General features: G+C 43.9%; 1 non-coding gene across 1 annotated transcript; it reads left to right on the forward strand.

Annotated features, from left to right (window-relative positions):
- The first annotated feature begins 23746 nt into the window (after positions 1–23746).
- trnak-uuu (transfer RNA lysine (anticodon UUU)) lies at positions 23747–23819 on the forward strand. Its single transcript has one exon. It is a non-coding gene; the product is annotated as a tRNA-Lys (tRNA).
- Positions 23820–26927: the final 3108 nt, after the last annotated feature.

Here is a 26927-nt window from a genome sequence, read left to right on the forward strand (position 1 = left end):
TGTGAGGGGGAGGCAGTAGTTGTCCAGGATGCGGCGGAACTCGTGCTGCTGGATGCGTCCCTCTCTGTTGTAGTCAAACAGACGAAACACTCTGATCACGGTCCTCAGGTTGCCTCCGATCTGCGGGGTTCAGACAGCATGACTGACAACAGCGGCAACACGACACCTCGGCGCCGCCTGTGAACTCCTGAACCCGGCCGGCTTCTGAGGCTCGGCTCGCTCGCGCTTTCATCTCTGCAAACATGGTTATTGACAAGCCCGCCTTGATCTGTGAAAGCCCGGGCCTGTTCCCCAAAGCGCTGACAACTGATGAGGTGGGAGAGAGCAAAGAGGAGATGCAAAGATGTCTGGTAGACAGACGGGGTAGAGGGAGGGGAGGAAGGAGGGAAGGGTGTTCAGGGGGATTATGGGTGGGCAAAAAAGGACAGACGTTTGTGTGCTTGAAGTAAGAACATCAGTGCAGGTTTAAGGAAGATATTTAAGGGTAAATATTAGGCTTTGACTGATATGGGTTTTTGAAGGCAGATACCGAAACAATATCAGACTGAAGTCGCCAAAAGCCAATAACTTTTTTCATGCAAATATATTTCAAGCGTTCAGTGTTTCCCCCAGAATTAGATTCTTGTTAGGGTGGAAAACCCTCAGAAACAGCATTTAGACCATTATGGGACACTAAAACTCTCCACTGAAACCAATACATATGAATTTCTTTTAGGTCTAGCAGCAGCAAGGCAGCTCAGTAGGGGAAACTCTGGGATACATTACTGCCTTTGAATGAAGAATTAATTTACAAAAAAAAGAAAAACATAATTTAACAATTAAATGAATAAAATGTGCAAATAGGTTCAAATTTCATATATGGGCAAATCGATATATTGGTCTTGCCCAAGTTTATATAATGTGCAGTTTGGTATCAATGCAGCAGGGTATAAAGACTGAGAAGAGACTAAGATATGCATAGTATGGAACTGCAAAGGAGTTTGGGCCTGGAATTGGGGAAACTGGATGCTGAGGGTTTGGATTAGGATTAGGTCAGCATAGTTATAGGTGAAGTTAGAGGTGAAGATGGGTCTGCAGTCAGTCAGTCTGGGTGTGCGCCCAGCCCAGCCCACCCTGCTTCCAGTGTCTCCGCCATGCACCAGCTCGCTCCGTAGCTGCAGGGCGCCACACTAACCGCGGAGGAACAGGAGCAGAGATACTAAATATACCCCCATTGACTCTTGGGTAATCAGAGTCTTCTGTCGCCCAGAGAAGTCTCTGTCTAATTGCACTCTGATTAGACGAGCTGCCAAGTCTCTCAGTGAAAGGCGTGGAGGGAGCCTCCCTCATGTGCTGTTACACTGACATTGTCTGTACTCTACTAAGACACCGTTACAAAGTAGAGCAGATGGAGCAAACTGAAATAAAACACCACACTGATGCCAACCTCAAAAGTATTACGGTTCACTATTTACTGCAATGCACCGGACTATATTACCTTGATCCAATACAACATTCCTGAGTCCTTTGTGTTTCTTTTGATTCACAGGGGGAGTTTTTGTTGCATGGCGGTAAAACTTTGAAAATTTCCACTTTTTGTAATCTAACAACTTCAGCTACCGTGGAAGCTTTCGTACAAGCATAACAATTACCCCTGCATTTAGACCACCTTTCATTCTGCCGGAGCCAGGGGAAAGGAAGAGGCGCTTCACGGCAGCCAGCGCGTTTAAAAAAAGATCAAATGAAAGAGAATTTATTAAAGACAGATATAAATATGATTTCCCCACCCCCCCAACCCCCACTCTCCCCCCCTTACCCCCTCCCTCTCCAACTTAGAGGATTCTGTGCTAATTAGAAATGTGTTAAAATCACAAAGGAGGGAGAGGGGAGATCATACGGTATTAATGAACAGAGACAGAGGGATATCATCCAATCTCCAACTCTATCTCTATCTCATCTCCCCGTCTCTCCCTCCTCTCCCTGTGCACACACACTCCCCCCTCTCCTTTTATCTGCCTTTGTTTCCTCCTTTTCTCAATTCCCTCACAAACTTTGTTTCCCTTTCTCTCTCCCCCCCCTTTGTCTCTCAGCCTCTGCCTCCCTCTCTCTTTTCCTACAAATTTCTTGATTGTTTTGTCTTTATCTCTGATTTTCCCCTTTCTTTTTCCTCTCTCTCTGTTTTTTTTTTTTATCTCTCTCTGTCTCTCCCCCCTGTCCTTCGGCAGTGCCAGCGCTCCATTAGGCAGCTGTGTTCTGGTTGGCATGGTTGGAGGCCTGGCGCTGTGCCGCGCTCAGAGTGTCTCAACAGCCCTCGCCCATCCGTCTGCCCGCCCAGCCCCATGGTCCTTAATTAATGAAAGCTCTGTTGTTTTTGTTTACCGGCCTGTTATATGGTAATCCAGCAAGCCCTGTGTGTGTGCCTGTGTGTCTTCCTCTATGTGTGTTTGTTTCCCAATTAGCTGATTAGTATGATCTTCGTAGCCATGCCCCAAAGTCAGGTTCAATAGCCATTTGTTCTTTCCCTGTCGATCACTGAGTATTCTCATCGTTTCGCCTCCTGCACATGTATGTCACTCCATGTGAAAAACCCGGCTATGGAGTAAACCCATATCCTCTTTTCCGCCCCAAAGAATGGCATCTATCCTGACTAGGGTTCGACCACTACGGATTTTTGAAGGCTGATACTGATATTTTTGGACTGAAGCTGTGCAGATATTCAAAAATAACCCTAACCCTAACCTTCCCTCATAATTTTATTCTTGGCAGAAAGCCTCTGACACGGCATTTAGATCATCAGATGACACTAAAACTCTCCACTGAAACCTACATTAATGACTTTTAATGACTGATGATTTCTTTAAACGGGCTATCAGCCCCTGAAGGCAACATAAAGCAGGTTTCATTGCAGTTTTTACAGACTGACACCCATGAGGCTGGTTGAGCAAATAAAAATACTACAAATAAAAATGTATTCACCAGCTGTAGTCAGGGAGGAACCTACATCATGTTAGAGATGGATAACATGACAAGCCGAGTTTATAATAAAAGATCAACATATATACAAGTCTAACCCTAATCCTGACTGTTGTCTTTGAAGTTTCATCGCCCCCATCTCTCCTGCTTCTGGCACTTGGGAAACCCTAGTAGTAATTTTGCCAGTATTCACAGTATCATAGAGTAAGTTGCATTTGTGTGTGTGTGTGTGTGTGTGTGTGTGTGTGTGTGTGTGTGTGTGTGTGTGCGCGTGTGTGTGTATACAGTCAAACTGTGTTGACTTGTAAACAGTGTGTAATGACAAGGCTTTAAAAGAGAGTTGACTCTCCTCTCTCTGTCAGCCAAGAGCTCCGCCACGCGCGCTCTAACCTTTCCTGTCACTATGAATTATGGGTAGGAGACAAGCAGAGGGATGCGATGGCTCTCTGAAGAGGAGGGATGAAAGAGGGAGACGGGGAGAGGGAGACGGAGGGAGAGTTTGGAGGGGAATGAAGGGAGACAGTCAGATCACAAACAGGGAGCAAAAGAGGAGAAACCGCTAAGTGACAGAGGGAGCAGGAGAAAAAAGACAAAGAGAAAAGAGAGAGGGAGGGAGGGAGCTGAAGATCAGACAGCGATCATCAGAGAGCGGAGAGATGAACTTTCTTTTGTCTGTCAATTAGAGGGCTAATTTCTCTCTGGTCGGGCTGCAGAGTGCCAGTGCAGGCGGCATTAAAGTGGAGCTCAGGGAGATAATAAGGGGCTCTGGGACCGCTCTGCTGCTGTCGCTCCTTATGCAAACATTAGTATTACAGACTGCACTGCATAACCTAAACAACACGGAGGTCTAGGACAGGGCTTCTCATGATCCCTCATGTCACGGACCCCCAAATACTCACACATTAGGCCCCAAAACCTCCATTTGATAAGGATTTTGTCTTAGGAAACCCCATATATGAAGATTTCTGTTGGTTTAGTATTGAATTGTATAAGATAAGCGTGCCGAGAGTGAAACCTATTAGATTAGTCATTTTTATACATTGTCTAATTGGAAATTCAAATTAGTCCTCATTTTGCTGGGGACCCCCTGAAGTACTCCTGGGGGTCCCCAGGCCCCACTTTGACAACCACTGGTCTAGAAGAATGCCTATGATTAAGTTCTTTTCAGCGATTGGTGTTTTTACTGGTGTATTTATTGTATCTATGTGTCTGTTTTTAACTCTACAGTGAAGACAAAAGACAAATTCCCAATGGAATGGATCATAAAGTTTGTTTTCTGTTGTATTCAATTCTATTGTTCAGATGACGGACAATAAAACAATAATGCAACCTATGAAGGAATGACATAGAAGGGGAGAACCAGAGGGAGATTAGGTTGAGAAGCCTCTTTCATTCAAACCCTTGGATGGCTACTTCAGAGGTGCTTTGTACAGCTCAGGGAGAGTGGGGGGGTGGGGGTGAGGGGGGCGAGTCGGGGGGGGGGGGGGGGGGTGTAGCTGTGGTCTTAATTGAATATTGATAAGTGAGGCGAGCACACGGGGTAAACAGCTGTGACTGGTACTTCATCATATGTGTGTGTGCATCACTCATTATCAGGCCCAGCTGCTCCTCCGAGGCACGCGGCAGAGACGAGTCATCAGAGAGTGACCGCAGACGCGCACACACACACACACACACACACACACACTACACACACACTTATTACAGTAATTGACAAACAGTTTTGACACAGATCAAAGTCACCAAAACTCTGTTGGAGATGGGAGAAGAGAAAGATTCCTCGGCGGCTTTGTTGTTCGTCAGTGAACAGGCCGAAGAATATTCTGCGGTCCGCGACAGATTTGTCACAACTTTGTTTCTCCTGAGCGGCGCCTCTCTTTTGTTCCTCAAAGGGGACACTACCTGGATAGGCCATGATCTTCAATTCTGTTGCCGTGACAACAGACCCATCGCCTTAGTAACAGAAGTCAGACGCAGCGCATTTATGGAGACGTATTTAGAAATGATTGGCAGTTGTTTGGGTGGATGGAAGTATACTGAGGCTTTGCAGTTGCATCACAAATCTCCTAGCAACCACAGCTGGCGCCATCATGGAGGTCCAGTGGAGAATTGGCTGTGTGCTGGTAATGGCTAAATTTGTAACAGTCAGGCTAGAAAATGAGTCATACATGAAAAGATAGCCATGGGTTGGGTGTTGGCCCATTCAGTGACATTATAAGTAAAAGTGAATTGCCTAAGGTAGATTGTAGCTTCAGTTGTAGCCTGAAGAGTCCGCTTCTAATGTTAATGTTAACAAGCAACTGATAGACGCTATAGCTATTAGCTATAACTAACAAACTGACATTATCACAAAATTAACAAAATCGATCAGATGTACGAGTGACAAAATGATCAGTTCCCCATCAAAAACAACACTGAAAGGAACCGTGTCTGTTCTGTTGAGACAGCCGAGTCGTAAGTTTAGAAATGCACCCTGTGCAATGAGCCGAGGACCTCCAATATGGCCGCCAGAGGGCATGTTTACATCATGTGGGAGGACGTTTGGGTGGGAGGATGCATTGGAGTGACAAAGGGGACCAGTGTGGGAAAGAAGGGAAGAGAAAAGGAAATGGAGTGCATGCATTAAGATTTGGCGTCGGAGGGATACACACAACATCATACTGAGTAATCGATTAAAACAGGTAAGTATGAAAGAATAAAGGTAAAGATGGGGAATGAATGGCGTGATCTAGAAAGAGAGGAAGATGGACAGACTGCAAATGAGTCTGTATTGTGTAGACTGAAGCATGTGGGCTGCGAGAGCTGTGTGTTTCTGAATACATCCCACACAGAAACATACGGTTGAACACAAACCCCTCTACACACACACACACACTCACTCACACACACGTACACACACACGTATGTCGTAAGGATAAGGACAGTCCTGTTCGCCCCCAGGGCTTCATTTATCCACAGATTTGATTTGGTAAATTCCTCAGTTTCACAACAACATCAACAGCCTACTTAATATGTGGAACATAAGCAGCGCAAATCCAGAGTGAATTATGTCACGCTTCCTACGTAGATGATAAATTCTGCCAGATCTAAAATGAACACTGCTGGGCCACAAAGACAGCTACTTCCACATGAATCAGCCCCCACATTAACATCCACTGTGAGGACGCTATGGTCGCCATGTTTAGAAAGTCCCATTCATTTGTTTGTAAGAACGTAGTCTGTGAAACTGTTTTTGAAGCCTTAATCAGTGCTAAAGTAAAGATCCACCTACTCTTACACTGCTGTACTGTATATCATCAGTCTGTGATGTTCAGCACATTCCAGGAGTTGATCTGTGATGAAGCGAAGTGATTTTCTACATTTCCCAGAATGCCTTTTGACAACCCCCAGAGAGCGGGTGTGAACTTGTTGCATTCAGCTGTCTGTTATATGTACTATATAGGTGGAGAGAGCGATAGTGATACCAGTAAGGGCAAGAGAGCGAGAGTTTCTCCAGTTGAGATAAAGAGAGAGTCGCACCCTTTACTCAACATGTCTTCTGGCTGCATTGCATTCTGGTCTATTTTCTGCTACTGTCAGTGGAGAAATTGGTCTCTCTCCTCTTCTACGATGGATTTCTCCCTGTGTGATTGTTGAACATCTCTTGGCGCAAAATGGCAGCTCTAGAAAGAAGCCCTCGCCCTTTGATGCTGAGGGACTGACACCAAAACCTGACGTTTACCACTGATGTTTTAGATTGCTGAAACATTTTCTGCTGTCAAACTCCATTGTAGCCGCTGGAAATATCTTAGTGTGATGTCACGTTGTCTACGTTTGTCCAGTTATCCAGAGGAATAAGGAAAATACACCAGTAAAGAACAAAATAGGCCCAGAAATGCAACATGATACATCACTAATAGCTGTGTTTTGGCTTGACTTTTCCTTTAACAATGAACAAGTCAAACGTTTAGGCCATTAGAGGGGGGTGCGAGGGTACAAACCTTATCTTTGAGATGCTTCTGTATCTCAGACAGGGGCATGGAAGTGTTTTCTGGACCACGCCTGAGAGAGAGAGAGACAGAGAGAGAGAGAGAGAGAGAGAGGATATCACCCCACTGCACATCACCACCAACTTTGTCCTTGCCCGTGACCCGTCTGCTCCTTACGCTTGGCCTGCTTTTGTAATACAGGCAATGTAGGAATTTAAGCTTTTTCTACTGCTGCCACCAAACACTTAAAAAAAAAAGCCAAAAAATGCGGCAGTGTACTTCTTTGTTTAGCAGAAGTCTGTTCCAGTGGAGGAAAAGGTATCGTGTTGCAAAGGAGTCTGTTTTACCTCATGCTGCTGCGGCTGCTGGCTCGGCGGGCTGCGGGAGCTCGGCTGTACCTCCGCAGAAACCGCATGTAGTCCACCGCCACACTGTTCCTCTCACACACCTACAGCACACAGACAACAAAGACGCATAAACAAGCGGAGCCGCATACAGCGCGGCAAAAGAAAAAAAAAACACAAGAGGAGGAAGAGGAGGATCATGATGAAGATAATGGCGGTAGGGGGGGGGGGAGGGGGAGGGAAACATTATTCACTCAACTTCACGCTGCATCCGAGCCTACTCCAAACTTTGCAAAGCGTTTCAGCGGCGGCGTGCGTGATAATGGCACGTGTAATCGCGTCTCCGTGGAGACGGTGAGAGCGGTGCGGTGACATGGCTGGCTGGCGTCGGGTGGGTTGAGCAGTAATTTTCAGGACAAGGCTGTTCGGGGAATAGGTGCTGTTCTCTAGAATGGGGCACACCTGGGGAATCCAGCCGCAGTGCTTTTGTTCTGACCTTGCGCTGCTTCACGCACACACACACACACACACACTCACACTCACACACACAGTCAAACAGACAAATAGCTTGCACACACACGCACGCCTGAACACACACACTTATGGCGGAACAGACAAATAGTTGGCACGTACACACACGATCAAACAGAAGTAGTCTGCGCGCACACACAGAATCGAACAGACACTCGACACGCCCGCACACAAATACACACACACTCAATCAAACAGACAAATAGTTGGCACACACATGCACCGGCACACACGTATACCTATTTTGGTGGCTCATAATCAAAGTACAGTCCCTGTTGCCCTGCCCTACATCCTTCCATGGTGTAATCCAGTGCAGCGTTCCCCAGCGGAGCGCCTGGCATTGAGTCTTATTATAGACACCACACCGTCCAATTATCACTGCTATCAGCAGCCGCAGAGCGTAACGCACAGCCCCCACCGCATGGGGTTGGGGGGGGGGGGGACACACACCACTCCATGCTCTATATACCTGGGACGACGTTATTACACCTGCAGTTCAGTTTGAGCCTGAAGGTGAGACAGAGGGCAGCGCCTGATGGTGCGGAGGTGAAACGGTGAAATCGGCACTCCTGTCATTTCTCATTTTACAGCCATTTTACATTTTAGGAATTTAGCTGCAGCAACTTACAGTGAGTGCGAGAGCAGGATAAGCATCAATTCCCAGATCATCAACAATTCAAGCAACTAGAAAGTAAGGAGGAGCAGGGATGGGATGATATATCGAAATTAAATACATCGCGATACAAAAATGCGGCAATACGTATCACGGGGCAGAAAAACGAATCGCGATATTAGCTACTTTAGCTATTTTATTCTTATCACAAATGAGACAGCTTGGTCATCGCAATTTCACAAACTCTCCATTTAAATTAGATTATTGTCACTTTGTAATGACATTTTTAAATTGTTGTTTACATTCTAGCGATCCAATGCCATTGCTAGAAAGATTCAGAAATAAGCAATAATTCTGCACAGTCATATTTTGTTGTCATTTTTATTCATTACATCGTATCGTGGTTGTATCGTATCGTGAACCCCATATATATTGCGTAACGAATCGTATTGCGAGGTAAGCGTATCGTCCCATCCATAGTAAGGAGGGCAAAGTTCAGAGCCACTTCAGCCTGACAACATTCCTGCGGCCCTGGAGTTAGAAGAAGAGAGAGGAGAGAGAGAAGAAACAAGAACTAAGGAGGGGAGAGGTAGGAGGGATACTACAACACTTAGGAAGAATCAAGATCAATTGTAAGCAGACTGAATAAACACAAGGACATCTTAAAAAAAAGAAAAAAAAGAAAAGGCAATTTAGCCAATGCGGGAGACAGAAGTTGAGCTCTCACGACGCAGTGGATTTTATCTGTCGTGTTTCTCTGTGTGAGTTTGTCTGTCCGTCTCGCTCCCTCCTCCTTTTTGATCATCACATTTGTCAGTCGTGATTGTCTTTTTGTCTGTCCGCACCCCCCCCCCCCCCCCACACACACACACACACACACAGCCCCCCCCCTCCCCATTCCCCCTCCATGCTCTAATTCTGCTCACTCCCTGTAATTATTTAGCGACTGCTCTTTTTTTACACGTACGGCGACCAACACGTGTTAAATAATTGATCACCATTAAAAAAGGAAAGCGCCCGAGCTCTCGATCTCTTCTTTGAAAACGCGGGATAGATGAGACCAAACGAAGAAAAAGAAAAAAACACAGAAGAAGAAGAAAAGAAGAAATAGTAGGGGAGAGAGGGGGGGGTGGTGGTGGGGGGGTGGCGTCGCTGCTTGTGGCATCTCGCTCCCTCAAGCACAAAGCGACTTCCACATCAAAATGTCACCAGAACAACAGCTGCTACTCCAGTGATAGTCCTTTTTAAAGTAAACTTTCAACAACTCTCCAGAAAGCACACGCACACACACACACACACACACACACACACACACACACACTAACCCACACAGTCTTTTTAATGAATAAGACGGTGAGTAGGGGGGAAGGGGAGTTGAAGTGAGGGAGGCAGCGAGGGATATGTGTGCGTGTGTGAGTGTTTGTGTGGGTGTGTGTGTGTGTGTGTGTGTGTGAGGTAGGGGTGGGGGAGTGGGTGGGTGGGGTGGGGGGGGGGGGTTGGAAGACACAAAGTGCTGATATTATGGGAGGAAATCTGTGTGGGAAAGACAGGCAGTCAAACTGTCAGGCGTGAGCGCTGAGACGGAACAAAGAGGAACAGTGGAGACAATTACAGTGGCGTAGCGGAGTGACAGAGGCATCGCACGGAAACACACCGCCGATGAAGGAAGAGGGGGGAATTACGCCGCCGTGTACACAGGAAAACACACTGCCGCACTCGGCTGATCCGTGCCAGAGTGTGTGTGTGTGTGTGGGGGGGGGGGGGGGGGGGGGGGGATACGAGGCCCCGGTGTTAATTTGCCTCACACTTTCATCACGACTCACGTTACGGATGCTGTACAGTACGATGAAGCTGTAGAACTTCCCAAACACACATAACCTTCTACGACCAATATTCACTGCTGCATGCTCTCATAGCCTAAAGGGTTTTTTTTTTTTTTATTCATTCATTTTGGGGGGTTTTTTTGGGGGGGGGGGGGGGGTAAACATCTGCAGGCGGTTGAGGAAAGTATGAAATAAAAAATAAGTCGAGCGGTCGGATCAGAGGAAAAACCGATCCTGCCAGCCACGCAAACAGAAGTGAAAACAAATAGCGTCTGTTTTAACGGCTGCCAGATTTCACTTTTCCTCTGACCAGTCTCCACGGCGAGGCAGCGTCATTTGTCACTGTCAGCAGCCTGGAGTGGAAGATAAGAAGATCTTCTACTGCCATCTTGTGGATGATAAGTCACAGAGCAACACAGTGACAACTTGCAGGGGAAATCCACCCTCGGATACTCTTACACTGTTGTATATCATGAATCCAGGAGTTATTTTGTGATGTAAGTGCTGTTAATTTAATTTTTTGGTGAACCCGCTTTCCCTCAACCTGCCTCACCTGCTTCTACTTTAATTTCCTTTGTTTCCCAGAATGAACAAAATGGAACAAGTAGTGCAAGATAGATCGACAAAGGCTGTATTTAATAGTGTCAAAGTGTTTCACGGTGGATTTTTTTCTTTATTTAAGCCTTGTAGGGAAATTTTCTTTTACTTTTCTTTTACAGAGACTCAGTGTTTTGCTCCAGCACACTTCAGCAGGATGGATGGGTGCAGACACAGGGCTTGAACCTGGATCATCTGGTTGAACAGCAGTGGAGCAACAGATCACTATCTACCCTAGGTTTATGTATAATTTTTACTTTTACAAGGACGCTGGTTGCATCCATACATTTTAACTAGTATTGGCACATTCTCAATGCCACTCAAGCAATTCAAATTGTGACTCCAGTCTGACTCGAGTCCAAGTCATGTGACTCAACTTAAGTCCCCACCTCTGGGACTTAGTAACCAACTTGACACCCAGGGGTGAGACAGTGAGTATAGAGTCCATCCTTGTACTGGGCGACCCAGATTCAAGCCCACAATTTGGCAAAGCAACCACCTTGCTGAAGTGTCTTTCAGGAATGAATCCCCATGAGCTCCAGGGACGCTGACCTCTGACCTCCCTGTGGAAGAGGAGGTTCATCTTATTCTTATTTTTAATATCCTTGGACTCTCTCGTTTCCTCTCACCTCGTTGAGGAGCGTGTTGAGCTGGTTCTGGCGGAGGGACAGCAGCATTTTCAGGACTCGTCTGAACTCGTCCCGGCCCACCGAGCCTCTCCCCTTGGGATCCAGGCTCCTGAGGGCAGACCGGACCTTCACCAGGTTCTCCCTCAGCCTCCAGCGGACCAGGGCCTCCACCTCCTCCAGGGGCGGCAGCTCGTCAGGGGTGGGGTCCGCTGAGCGGGCTGAGGGGGAGAGACAAGGGTGGGAGTGTGTGAGCGGTCGGGCAGAAGATGTTCAGAGTGAGAAGTCAAACTTAAGACCCGCCTCTTTGTATGTTTATTCTTTTAAATGTCTCAGTAAAAGAAAATGAGGGTGGATTGCCTCTTCAAAGCCCGTATCCTTGCAATGTGGCTCCCTCTGCTGAAACAGTCACCACACTCCTGGCTTTGTTTATGTTTTGTTTTGCCCTCGATTCATTGGGGTTGAAGACGTGTTTGACTCAAATCGAATCAGCTTTGATGCGACAACTGACAGCATGTCACGTTGCATTTGTAATGTTTGTAAATGTTGAATTGAAACAGTATTTTGAGTTATAATAGCTTATGAATGTATTTTGTATTTTGAAACGTACAGGAAACCCATTTGACATCGGAAAAAGGGCTGATTATTATAATTATTATCATTTACTCACTTTTATCATATAATATATGATATAAAAGCTTGATGAAAAGCCACTTACCTCTGTCTGAGTGGATTGCTGTCTGCCTGGATTTCCCATCTGTGTGTGTGTGTGTGGCAGAGTGGGTGGTGCAGGGGGCGGTGTGGGGCCGTGGGGCGATGACCAGTTCCCCCAGTCCGAGGCTAACAGGCTCCACTGTGGCCATACTGGGTGAAACTGGTGTGTGTGAAGACAAGAGAGAGGGAGGAGGGCAGGAAGGAGGAGGGAGGTGATAAACGACACGGGCAGAATGGATTGCGGTTGCTAGTGGACACATGAACATGATCTCAATGCTCTGTGTGTGTGTGTGTGTGTGTGTGTGTGTGTGTGTGTGTGTCAGGTGAGTCAGCATGTGAAACTTTTCAGCGGAGCGTCCTGTGTTACCTGGTGTGTTACCTGAAGAAAGGCTTTGTATCTTATTTCTCTTCAAGCAAGGTAAAACTAACTCCAGCTGAAGTGAAATTAAGTGTATCTGTGCTAAGTGGAATTATAAATGTGTAATAGGGTTAATTCACTTTCACAATAATGATGATAATAATAGAAAATAGAAAAAAAACATATTTGCCACAGAATCACCTTTTATGTCTTTAAAACTTAATATATTTGTTGATATGACAAAGCTTAGGCTGGGAATTTTCATTCATCTCTGCCATCAGCAATGGGATATAAACATAATTTCAATATAAAAGGCAAGTATTTGAACCCATATTGACCTTTTCATATTTAACTACATATTTAATATATAGCTTATATGTATACAAGTTATATATAAGTTCACTTAAATTTACACGTTTTCCTGGTTCTGGGAAATTGTTTAAGTTATCCAATATAATATAATATATTAGATATACTTATACAACAGGATAGCCTATAATATATCATCACAACGTACATCCTGCCTACAACTTTTATGCAAATGATGTAGGCAAAAACAATTAATTCTTCATTATTGCAGTTGAAAACGTGTCTCTATTTTGAATAGGCTAAATGTACAGTTCCTCGTCTTTTCTTCAAATAAAACACAAACCAGACGTTTCACTAACTTTGATTTCAAATATTCCCACAAAAACACAGTGAGCAGAGTCGAAACTAAGTTGGAACGTTGACACGTTAGCAACGACAACGACAAACCGACAGACGTTAACGTTAGCCAAAACTCTCTCGAAGCAAAAGATTGAACCACTTCCCATTCTTGTCAGTTTTAAAAACGACTACAAAGTGGGTTTCATAGTTACCGTTCCTCCTTGAATCATGCGGTGCTGTTGAACACTCTCTGAATTTGTCCGGAGTTTCCGTACGGTGCGTTTGTAGACGTGCGTAAATGTGAAAGGGAATGTCTATGGAGAGAGAACGCGTTGCAGTTGCCATGGCGACGGACTTGGCACCGTCCGGTTCTGTTGCTGTAAAGCGTCACGTGTCAGCAGGGGTAGTGATCCTGTGATCCACACAGACTTTTAGTCCTGTTCCTACAAAATCCACTAATAAACCCTGAAATAAGAAATAACTGTGTATTTTATTGCATCAGATAAGTGTGGTTTCTTTGGTTCTTTGTGGTTTTTCTTTCTAAAAATGATTTGAAATAATCTTTAGTGATACTTACTAAAAAAAAAAAAAACATCTTATCAAGTCATTTAGTCTCATATTCAGCTTTCAAATCTTGTTTTCCATAAACCAAGAGAAAAAATCTTCCGGTGAGGTGAGATAACTTGTTTCCAATGCAGTTTCACTTGTTTCAGGAATTCTCCAGAAATGAGTGTCAGTATCTTGAAATAATAACTATCAAGTTAATGACACAATATACAAATTTCTTGAAACAAATTATCTAACGCTGTTGGGTGTGGCAGATTTGTTTATTTTAAGAAAATTAAGATTTTAGGACTCAATAATAGACTAAATGACTTGATAATTGGGATTTTTTGCAATGTTGGCAGCCACATGGAATAGGTATGCCCTGCAATTTGGATGTAAATATCTCTGCAATCAACAGAGTTTAAGCAAAGCGAGTTTTAGTAAAAAATACCAGGCAACAGGTACGATGCTACTTGGAGGTCTGCAGTGAATCCTCCAATAATGTGACACTCTATTGATATCCAAAGGAGCATTTATCTCTTTTTGCTTGCTCTCCTCCATAGGAAGGTCAAAGGTCAGGGTCAACAGCATGCCTGTAACTTCAGTGTCTTGCTCAAGGAGACTACAGCATGGCAGATGCTTGTTTGCCTTGCTACTGTTGAAGCACAGTTTCCCTACTCATGACACAATGCTGCCCTGCTACTGAACTTATAGTATAGTGCACACACAAACATACACACACACACAGACACACACTATGACAACTTTTCATGACCAACACTGCCCCACTCTGGTGAGCTTTGACAACTGCAGTTCTGCCCTTATTTTCTCACAGTACTATATTCTGGACTAGATTAAAGTTAAAAAATGTGAAATTGAATCAATAAATATGACTGATCATGCCCCAGTGAAGTTGAAACTAGATTTGGAAGTTGAAAGAGGGAAGAGAAGGAGATTAAATAACTCTTTACTAAAGGATAAGTTTAAAATTTGGCAAATTATGGGACAATATTTTCAGAATAATGACAATGGACAGGTTACACCCATTACATTGTGGGGAAACTGCTAAATAATAGCAAATAATAGCATATTAATGGGAAATAATAGCATATGCCGCTTTGAAAAAGAAAAAGTCACAAAAGCAAAAAACTGAATTAGAAAAAGAAGTAGGAAGACTGCAAAACATACATGAAAAAACAGGAGATAAAAATATTTCACAAGACAAATGTATTATGATAGCAGTCCGAAGGCATTAAAGCTCTTGGCATTTAAGTTAAAAAAAATTTAAAAAAAAAACAGAAGGAGAGAACTATAATTTATGATAAAAACTCAGTACTCTGAAGAAAACTCAGTGCCAAACATGTTTTCTGAAATATTACCAAAATCTATATAAAGGAACAGATAGGAATGATAAAGGACTGAAGTTATATTTGAATTCTTTAGATTTAACCAAAGTGTCAGAGGACCAAAACTGTCAACTAATTCAACATTCATTTATATTTGAAATGTGCGAAGCATTTGGATTTCATTAAAAGTTTATTGCATGGTTAAAAATAATGTATCACCATCCAAATGCAAGAATTAGAGTAAACGGGACACTTTCTGAAGTATTTAAACTAACAGGAGCCACAAGGGGACCCTTTGTCACCATAGATATTTGCGATATGTATGGAGTAGGGTTTGGTGTTATTGCATTGCAAATAAAAGTTCTGGGTCAAAGTTGAGTGACAGAGACTCATGTATATATGGAATCTGGCATATATTTATTTTCTAAACCCAAGCAGAATGGTGACAGTGGGTTTTTGTGTTTAAAAATGCTGAAACTATCATGAAGCCTTTTGTAAACATGAGAAATAATGTGGTAGTTATTACACAGTAAACATGAAACGGTCCAATTTGACCAAAACATCACAGAAAAGTTGAAGGCACAGCAGATATTCAGGAATCATTTTATTTAAAGAAATACAGCTCAGGAAGTTAAAAACAATATATATAAAAAAGAAGAATCATCATATCACCTTGACATGTTGAGGTGATAGTATTGTGATGTGAATGTTCACTTGGTTTACAGTGAACAATGATACAATTATACAATACAATAATACAAGAATAAAACACAGTGTTCTACTGATAGATCACCAGCAATCAGCAGCATCAGCAAATCAGGCTTATTCTGCATATGCTGGTCAAAATAAGTCATTTGTCAAAATACACATATATATGTGTATAGATATGCCACAGCCAAGCACTATATGGAGGCAAATCATGGCTCCTCATCCTGTGAGGTTTCTCGGTTGGTTACAGAGAGAGATATTTGGGATACAATACAATACAATAATACAATACAATGTGTGTGTGTCTCTCTATGTCCTCTTGCGCCTGAAGAGGCCACAGAGCCAAGAGACCCACTTTTTCTTCTTCTTCTTCTCTTTCAGCTCTGTTGTCACTGGAGCAACCTGTCGAGTAAAACAAAATGTCAGATCTTACCTTTTCCATTGTTTCTGAGCATCATGTTCATACCATAGCAGTAGGAAATGCCCTGTGTTTCAGGAAAGTTACAGTTTACACAGTACCATGGTTAAGGAGGTTTAGCTTTGCAGTAAAACTACGCTGAATGTAGAAAATATTAGGGACATCTTCCTGATATTGAGTTGCAGCCCCCACAATCTACATGTCAATTGTCTCAAAGTTTAAAAATCCTTCTCGAACTCGTCTGCTTCTCTTTATCGTCAACTCTTCCTTTGTGCTTGCTATAGATTTAATGAGGGAAATCAATAAGGGATAATGGCTTTTACCTGGATTCACCTCATCAGCGTACTTAATGAAAAGAGAAAGTGCCCCTAATATTTTGTCCATTCAGTGTATGCCTAAGGTTTAACACTAACCATGTGCTGCAGACTGTGACTTTGAAAACATGTTGCTTTGAATGGCGGCTCACCTCCAGCTCTGTGCTCCAGAACTCCTCCCTGCTCTCCTTGCGCTCCTTCTGCAGACGGAGCTCCAGCAGGGTCTGGTCTCTCTCTGTCTCCCCCTCCTCTCGCCGGACTGGGATGTTGACGCTGAACGGGGTTTCATCTCCGCTCTTGGTGCCTTCAGCGAAGCTCACAGAGGGCTTGAGGTGGTTGAGGATCTCTGTGGCGATGAGGCTGCAGGCCAGCAAGGCGATCTGAGGATCCTCCATCAGCCCTTGTCTGCTCAGCCAGGTGTTAGGAAGAGCCTGATTCAGAGCGACTTTAAGGGGCCAGGACAGATCCAAGCTCAGTTTGATCTGTGAGAGGAGAAAGTGGGTGAGTTTATACACTGAATTTATACACTGAATGTACAAAATATTGGGAACATCTTCCTCATATTGAGTTGCGTTATGTCAGTGAAGTGATTTTGAAGTGAATTCATGTTCCTTTTAAAATTTTTATGTTTTTGTTTTAACCCCAAATGAAATCAAAACAAACCTCCTGCTCGGGGTCAGTGAGGCGTTCCAGGTTTCGGAGGAAGACTCTGTTGTGTTTGTACTTGGCCGCATCCTTCTGCAGCAGGGAGTGGATGTGCTGCACCAGCTCCTTCTCAAAGGTGCGGTTCTGCAGATGCTGCGGCCGGTACAGAGTCTCATCTTTGCCCCGGAAAAGTTCCACCAGGATGCATCTGATGGTGGACTCCTGCACCACAGCTATTTCCTGTGTTAGAGGAGAAGATTTTGGTTGGTTCAGCTGAACCCAGTACAGATGGAGCTTTCACTTCAGGGGTAGTTAGAGGTTTGTAATCTTTGACTCGGACTAATGTAAATTTGCTGGTGCTGTTGGCATGTGAGGAGCTAGTAGAAACAATCCTGTAATTTATGGGTTCAAGTTTGGGGTCCCAACCTATAGTTTCACAAACACTTTCTTACACACTGTTTTATTTAGCTGAAGTAAACCTACTGTAGTCAGAAGTGGTTGGACAGCAGCAGAGTCACCAGCCCGTGATTGAGGAGGAGAAGACCGGAGAGCTCTGAAGCCGTACGCAACCCCCTGGTCTCGTCTCCCTCCTGCAGTTCCCTGGACACTGAGCAGAGACCGACCGTCTAACCCGTCAGTGACAGGCTTGGTCTCTGCAAACAGTTCTGTCTCAGGGAACTGCTTCGTGAAGGCAGCCAGGCTGCAGTCGAGGGCCAGAGGGTTCTTGGCTAGCGAGCTGTCCGTCGGCGTCTTCACCTCCTCGTAGTCGTCACCAACAAAGAAAGTGCCGTCCACCCACACCACATCCCTGTTGGACGAGCGGGGCTCGGTGACTCTGCTCCGATGTTCCAGGATGTCCTGGTCAGTGATCCGGCGAAGAGCCTTCCGGAAGACCTTGGTGTGCCGGATCCAAGTCCCATACTGCTGGAACATTTTCTCCCGCAGAGATTCAGGGAGAAGCTGAGAGAACAGCCTGCTCTCCATCTCATCTCTCTCACCGGGTGCTAAGAGCAGAAAAGAAGGATCGGTCAAGCAGTGTCATAATACTGGGAGCAGAGAACAAGGAGGGGTGAAGCAGTGTCATAGTGGAGAGTATTTCTAAAGTTAAAAAAATCATGGGATCGGCCAGACCTCCACTCCTCCCCGCAACATGAATCTGGTTGTGTCGAGAACACCTATTGCATGAAGTGCAAGGTATTGTGGGATGTATAGCAATAAATGACCATAGCTTCTTCCATTTGATCACCTTGGTTCGAAGCACCTGACAGCTCGGCCTGCCTGCCTGGCTGGTACATAGTCAGGACGGCCTCGATGATGACAGATGGGATTGAGCAGAGGAGAGCAGGGTCTCTCATCGCCAGCAGTTTCTTCACCTACAGCAACAGACCAGGCATTTTTGTGAGAGGCAGTCCAGAAAAATTTGGACCAAGGACAATTTTTAGGAGGATTTTGTCAAGATAGGGCGTTAGAGGTTCAACTCCCACTGGGACAATCCATTCTGAAAATGCATGTGCTCACAGTATTGCATGGAAAACATATCCAACAAATGGGATGCGATTGGCACTGATATCCAGTTGTACCTGAATCGATGATCCAAAGGTCTTCATGAGGCGGCTCTGGAGCAACACGGCGGCTCTCCTGGTGTTACACACTGGAGGAGGGAGACTGGTATCCACGGCAACGCCTGGAACTCTCCGCAGGGTCTCTAGAGTCACAGCACTCATCTGGACAAGGACAGGAGAGGTGATCACAATGGAGAAGAGAAGAGAAGAGAAGAGAAGAGAAGAGAAGAGAAGAGAAGAGAAGAGAAGAGAAGAGAAGAGAAGAGAAGAGAAGAGAAGAGAAGAGAAGAGAAGAGAAGAAGAGAAAACAGAGTTAGATAATAGTAGTTGTAGTAAGTGTAGTAGTAGTAGCAGTAGCAGCAGCAGCAGTAGTAGTAGTAGTAGTAGTAGTAGTAATAGTTGTATTAGTTGTACACCTACATGGAGGCACAAGGCCAGAAGTTGCTGCTGATCCAGCCGTCCGACACCAAAGCCGTTCAGTGGGTGGAGCTTCAGCATCAGCTGGATGAGCAGATCCTCCACCAGCTCACTGCTGACAGTGAGTGTAGCAGGGAGAGGGAGGCAGTCTGCTGCCGACAGACTCTGTCAAATCACAAGCTGGTAAGTGTTTGCATTTACTTCATCAGCTTTTATGTTAGAGCTAAATGGCTTCAAAATCTTTTCAACTTTTCTCCTCATCTTGCATTTCGCCTATTTCTTTTCATAGCTTTCCTCCCTCTTCTCTGTCTTAGATCATCATTCTAAGATCACAGGAATAGTTTGATAGCCGATGTAGGAATTTAAGCTTATGTTACTGTTGCAAACACTTTAAGTCTTGAAAATGTCTAAAAATGTAAATGTTAGCTACTGTTTTTTTTATATATGAACTTTACTGAAATTATACATAGCCTATGTGACTGCAAACACAGTGCTTCCACTGCAAAAGTGTCACTCTGAAGACAATTCTGAATCAGTCATCATACTTGACAGTTTTATGTTATTCATGTCATGCGTTTTAAAATGTGTCAGCTGAACAAAATTAAAATAGAATACAATAAAAACATTAAACTAATCTAGACAGGATTAAGTTTAATTGAAAGCAAGTTTAACTCGTCTCACTCACCAGTCTGTCCTGGTTAGGTGACAGCTGATCTGGGACCAGCTGGGCTATGTTCAGAGCCACCAGGTGAGCAACATACTGCTGGAGGATGGGTGAAGAGACCAACAGAGCTTTCTCCAGCACGGCTCTGGGCCCTAAAACCTCCTCCAAGCTGCCCAAGACGCACTTGGCCACCTGCAAATATACACCTTAGATATAATAGGATGGCAACATATAGGCCTACTATTGATCTTACACTGCAATGCATTTTACTTTTGTGTTAACAAGTCATTCAATGTATTTTGACATAATATTTTCAACACATTAAAGGGGATTCCTCCTGCACTTGCAGCATTTGAACATGCCGGCAGCACAGTATCACCTGGTAGTGCGCAGTGGGCTGGAGCAGACAGTTGGCCTCCTGCTTCTCCTCTGTCACCTGGACCCAGGGGAAGGAGGGAGAGAGGAGGCGCTGTGTGTTCAGAGAGCCACGGGCCTGCAGACAATCCACAGGCTCAAGGGCACAAGGGCTGATCTGGAGAGCACAGAAGACCAGCATGAGACAACTTGAGTTTCAACCATGAAGATTTAATGAAGAGGAAGCATGCATGTACTGTATAACTCACCAAGGGAGGGAGCAAAAACATAAGGTGAGATTTGATCAACTATACATGTAATATAAGTCATTAAGTTTAATAGTTGGAGCATAACGTAATAAAATAATTCTCCAGAAGCCTGAACTGTAACTACTGGAGCATCTTGTGATTATCTTTGGATTCAAAGGTTCCCATTTCATATCACATTGAACACACATCCATGATAATGATACCTGAACTGCCAGCTGGGACATGACTTGTTTGAGGGAGTAGCTGTGGACCAGCTCCGTCCAGGTCTGGATCCTGGGGGTCTGGGCCTCAGCTTTCTCCACCTCAGAGGGACTGTAGTCCATGATCTCGACAAGGCAACCTGAACACCATGGAAAATAACATACAGCATGGTATGATACAGCATTTATTCAAGTTATTCATTTATAGTACAATATTACTACAGAGAAAGGCACCAATAGCTCAGTGAAATGTTTTAAGGCCTCAAAGAAATGCAGCAGGAGCCTTGACAGCAGACAGACTCATATTAGCTGTAACTCCCCCATGTGAGGCTGATCAGGGCCTGGTTTCCCAAAAGCATTTTAGTATTAACCAAGAGCATCTTGCTATAGGATGCTTTTGGGATCCTGATCCCAATACATTGCTGTCTACACAGAGAATCATCTGATTTCACCTGTTTTTTCCCTCTTACAACATCAAATTTATGTTACAAGAGGGAAAAGTGTCAAATTTGAGCTTTGCAGTGTAAGTCTAGCCATAGTGTTTCATTTGGGGACAATATAACTAACTGTGACATGTAACATTTCACTGACACTTAGGATACTAAAACGTAGGATTTGTTTTAGGCTTGAACAGGTTAAGCAAGTGAAATTAGATAAGTGAGTGAAAAAAATCATACCTTTGCAGGGTCTTGGAGAAGGTGGTTACTGATAAGTAAGTGGTGAATGCACGCTCAAAGCAACAGCAGACAACAAGGTGAAAACACAGTCAATCGCAGTCGTGAAGACGTGGTGTGTACGCAGAGGGAATCCGTGTAAACTGACACACAAGGCGCATCTTGGACCTGAAACTCTGATTCCATAGATTCTAAACTCCACAACTCTCCATTGTGCCCTGTGACATCACAGTTCAATGTTGAAGAGATGCTGCTAAAATGGAAATGCTCTATTTTTTATTGCTCAATGTATTTATTTTATTTTATTTTATTGTATTTTATTTTATTTCTGGGGCAGTCCATGCTGGCAGCTTGGAGGAACAGGGAAAACAATAGATGGGGTCAGTGGAGGCAGATAGGATTTGCACTGATGCCGCTCCATTAAAAACAAAGACACAGATGACAATGAAGTACATGAGATAACAGCCATACAGCATACCATACATACACACCTGAAAACACACATGTGCCAAATCCACACCTACACATTATCCTTACACTGTGCAAAGAGTGCCCACCCTTTAATAAAGTGACCTAATGCCTTACAAAGGCCCTTCATTTACCTGACTGCTAATGCTTCCATTAAAAATCACCCAGCCTGCACATTCAGGTGACAAACAGTCTCTGTGTAGGTGTCATTATGGAGGCGTGAGGTTGGACAGCTAATGCTCTGGTACCTCTTCCTAGAAGGAAGGGGTTTGAAGAAAGAACTGGCAGGGTGTGAAGGGTTGGTGGACAGTTTCTCCCTGTGAATACAGGTGGCACATGGAGCTCACAGCCAGTGATCTTAGATGATGTGCTTGTAACTCTCTCCAGCTGCTTCCTCTCTTGAGCTGTTGTATTGACATACCATGTTGTGATGGAGAGGGTTAGCACACTCTCAGTGACAGCCCTGCAGAAGTGAACCATAGCTTCCACAGTCACTGCAAATTTAATGAGCTGATGCAGGAAGAAAAGTCTGTGATAGGCCTTTATAAGGCTGGTGTTGGCCTCCCGGTTCAGGAGATGGCAGTCCCAAGAAACTTCAAGCTTTTAGGATTACGTGTGTGCACAAGAGAAAATGAAGAAATAAAAGGAACAAATTATCTTTTATTATTATTTATTTCTGCTCAAAACCTTCTGGAAGAGATTTATACCGATTTCCAATATCTCCCCAAACTTTCCTTTTTTATTTTCAATATTGATTTGTTTATTTTTTCATCGCTCCTCACTTCCACTCCCCTTAGCTCCTTTGTAAATAGGCCAATATGTAAAATCTTTTTCTATTTCATCATGAATTTTCAAGAGAGGGGTCCATCTTAGATATAGGATCCTGGGATCCATGCAATGAGATTAGCATGGAAAACCAATTACGCTACCATGGGGGATGGTGGCACATTATGGAAGTTGTCAATTTTATGTTTTTTTTTCTTCTTTGTTGTTGTTTTTTTGCTCTTATGTTAATTATGAACAAAAACCAAGGGAATATTACAATGGTACGAAATCTGTCAGGTGTTGGCCTAAGAAGAGGCAGAACAGAAGGAAGAAGAAAAAAGGACAGAAATGGCGGAAAGAAAGAAATACATGGGTGAAATTACTATAGTTTCATTGAATGCTAATGGTCTTAATAATCCAAGTAAAAGAAAGAAAAGTCTTCAGAGACTTAAGGAGTGTGATGTTATATTCTTGCAAGAAACGAGAAGAACATGACAAGTTGGAGAAAGTAACATCAGCTCAAGTGTTCGCATCATCCCATAGTACAGCAAGAAGAGGGGTGAGAAAGCATGTATCATTTGAAACTGAAACATGTATAAACGATAAAGAAGGAAGATATGTTTTAGTGATAGAAAACATACAAATGACTTTGCTGAATGTCTATAACCCACCCGGGCAGGATTCAAACTTTATGAAGAAGAATTTATTTTTGCTAGTAACAGAAGCAAAAGGTATAACGGTAATGGGTGGAGATCTTAACATGATGTGAATGTATGAATGTAAGTAAGATGAAACACAAATCAGAAAAAACAGCAATGGTGAGAAAAGCAGAGAAAGAAATAGGATTGGTTGATGTTTGGCGAATTTCTTCCAATCCAATAAATCATTATGTAAACAAATCCAGATGTGGGGGAAACAGTGTTTGAACAGATGGAGCCATTCTGTTATTACAAATTGGGCCTAAAGGTTCAGCTGTCCTTCTGATATCCTTTTGGAGGATGGATTGAGACGTGCGATACCTGAGCTGACTGTTGCATTAGTGTGACCCAGGCTGAGGAGAGCGCTGCTGACCTGCTGAATGGCTGTATGTAAGTCATGGGGGACTTCAACACTGCTGAGTGTTATGAGCCTGAGACCAACCAGCATACTTTTAATTGTGTTTATGCATGAGGAAAGGACAGATGCCGGCGACACAAGGCTCCATAGCAAGAGATCTAGCAGAGCCTGGATAGCTCAGTCGGTAGAGCATCAGACTTTTAATCTGAGGGTCCAGGGTTCAAGTCCCTGTTCAGGTGAGTCTTTGCTTTGGTGGCTGTTTGCAACCTTGGAGCTATTCACAAGGAGGTGTTCAGTTTACATGTAGGGGGTTTCGTACTTTATGGACACCTGTCTATGAGGTCCCAGCATCATTGTGGGGGTGACAGGGTGGCCTCGTGGATAGACAAACTGTCCCATAGTTTGACCCCCACAACAGCCGACGTGCTCATATCCCAAAGCCATGTTTCCTGTCAAAGAGACCATGAGCAGAACCAAATCCCCTACCACTGCTCCCTCCTCGATGAAACCAGGGGCGGAGGACTATGGATCAGGCTGTGTCCATCTATAAAACAGGTGACTTTCTCCTGAATCTCAGATTAAACATTAGTGATTTTCCTAATGGGCTATAATTACAGGCCAACATTTACTCAAACAATATATGTCAGACACCACTGTTTACTTGTTTTAGGTTGCTCTGGGTAAAAGCATCAACTAATGCCTACAATGTTATTGAGTGAAATAAGGATAAGTACCCAATCACTGAAGCAATCAGAATTATTTTAACAAATGTAAAGCATTTTGACACCGGTGCAAGGACATATCGCAACGAGTTTGATAGTACATGACACAGGCTCAACAGGACTGCATGTGCAGAGCAAGGGGACAGTGCAAGACATCAAATAGAGAGTAGACTGTAAATATCACTCTGCATACAACCATTCAGCATTCAGTCACTATTTGCATACATCTGCTATCCTTGCATTAGTAATACTTGCAAAGTATTACATCCCTAAGACTAATAGGCTGTGATTTTGATATGATTTTTTCCCCATGAGAAGCAGACATAGCAGACTTGGTGTTATTGCATACAGAGAACGAATCTATGCGGTGAGGCAAACAGAAAACACAGGTTCTGCTCATATAAGATACAGACTGTGAATCAGTACTCCTAAACTTCACCTTCCCTCTCCCAGGTGGGTGGCTGTGATGGAACCAGCTGCCTACGCAGTGCAGAGGCCTACAACCCCCCGACTACGAGTACCTGGCGCTCCGTGTCCGCCATGTTCAACCCCCCACAGCAACTTTGGCACAGAGGAGTTGGTGGATGACCTGCTGTTTGTAGTCAGGGGCTCCAGCGGTTTCACCACCAGCTTTAACGTGGAGTGCTGTGACGAGACGGCCCGGGACACGGAGACCTTCCGGCTTGCCTGGACTGTCCAGTGTGGCCCAGTACCCTGTGTCCCATGATGCCCTGCAGGACCGGTGGGTTGTGTGTGTGTGTGTGTGTGTGTGTGTGTGTGGTATGACTTAAGTCACTTTCAGGGACAAACACCAGACTTAAGACCAGTTGATTGGGGACGGCTTGTGCAATTGGGGACAAAAGCCATGTCCCCAATTGGTAAAAAGCTGATTTTTGGGTCAGTAGTTAAGGTTTGGGTTAGGGTTAGGTTTAGGCAAGTAGTGGTTATGGTTATGGTTATGGTAAGTCTCCAGGAAATTAATGTAAGTCTATGTAAATACCCCAAAAGGGACTTAAGTATAACTGTGTGTGTGTGTGTGTGTGTGTGTGTGTGTGTGTGTAAACTCAAAACATTCAGAGTCAGGTGAAAGGCATAATCCTCTTGTGATAACCATATTTCATATTTCACTTTTTTTTTTGTTACAGTGGAATGACCTTTACAAAAAAAAAACATGTTACTGTACTTTTTAATAATAAACAAAATAACAGGGAAATATCTGGGCTGTAATGTTGGTTGTAGTTCTACTTAGTTCTATTGTCCCTTTGTAAAACAGAGAACGTCTGTATGATCTGTTATATGATCTGTTTGACAGGACAGAATAACAACATTTTAATGTAAATCCATTATTTTTGGAGAAAAGAAAAGTGTTTGGAAATATCCTTGTTAAAATGTACATTATACATTTTTTTTGTTTTTTTCTTTACAGTGTTGGTGTCAAGACTCTCTTTAAAAAAAAGATACCCAATTCTTTAATTTTGACATTTTGATACTACTGTACTTACTATGATGTAAGCCTATACTATGAATTTACCTCCTAAAGACTTATGCAAATGAAGAAAAGTTGGGTAAACTCTATTATAAACTGTGGAGGTGTTTACCCTACATTACAAAACTGTAGGTCAAAATTTAATTTATATCATCAGCCTCCACTTCTATACAGCAACAACAGAAATGTGTTGATAATACGACTTTTACTTGAGATTTGATAATACGACTTTGACTTGAGATTTTGCAGCAGACAGAAGATTTACAGCACTTTGCACACTGGAGAATCAAAACAAAGATGACAACACACTCCTCACACATTGCCTGAAGACACAACTTTATTAATAAACCAGCAAGCAAAGCATGTAAAATACATCGCAAGACGCCCAAGAAAAAAAAAAAAAAAAAAAGAGAAGAAACAGGCATGTATAAAAAAAAACCACACACAAACCGTAAAACAATCAGATGTTAGAGATGGGCAGTTGAAGCCTTGCCAACGGTTGTAAACAGAGTGACACAGATAGAAGAGAGGGAGAGAGAGAGAGAGAGAGGGAGAGAGAGAGAGAGAGAGGGAGAGAGAGAGAGAGAGAGAACAATGAGAGAATGAGCCGTCGTAAAACGTGTGTGGCAGGGTTAAGAGCCTTGTGTGACGTGTTTGTCTGAGGTTGTTGTTTACATCCACACCATAAAGACATTCACAAGTGTCCGGTAATGCACAGGGAGGAGGAAGAGGAAGAGGAGGATGAGGATGAAGGAGGAGGATGAAGCGCAGGGACAATGAGTTCGGGGTGACGCGGGAGAAGATGCGACCCTCTCTCTGTAAGCCTACTGGGGGGGTTTTGTAAGTGCTGCGCTGCTGCTTGAGGTTTTGCTAACGTGAGTCCGGATCCTGCCTCTGATGTCGTGACACTATACAGTAGATGTTGCAGAATACACATGATGCTGGTAGGGAGTTTGAGACTCCCCCCCCCCCCCCCCCCCCTCTCCTGCAGCCCCCAAAACCTGACATTTCTTCTTCTGGGACGGGAGAGAGAGAGAGAGAGAGAGAGAGAGAGAGAGACTGACCTGAAACGACACCAACCACCAGAGATGACAGTGGTAATGCAGTGTGTGGCAGGGTTCCCACTGGAAAAAAAGTCT

Source organism: Centroberyx affinis, unplaced genomic scaffold (genome assembly GCF_046629955.1).
Source record: "Centroberyx affinis isolate AG114_WGS23_722 - 3 ecotype Tasmania unplaced genomic scaffold, CSIRO-AGI_Caff_v1 ptg002311l_1, whole genome shotgun sequence".
In the NCBI taxonomy this organism is placed as follows: Eukaryota; Metazoa; Chordata; class Actinopteri; order Beryciformes; family Berycidae; genus Centroberyx; species Centroberyx affinis.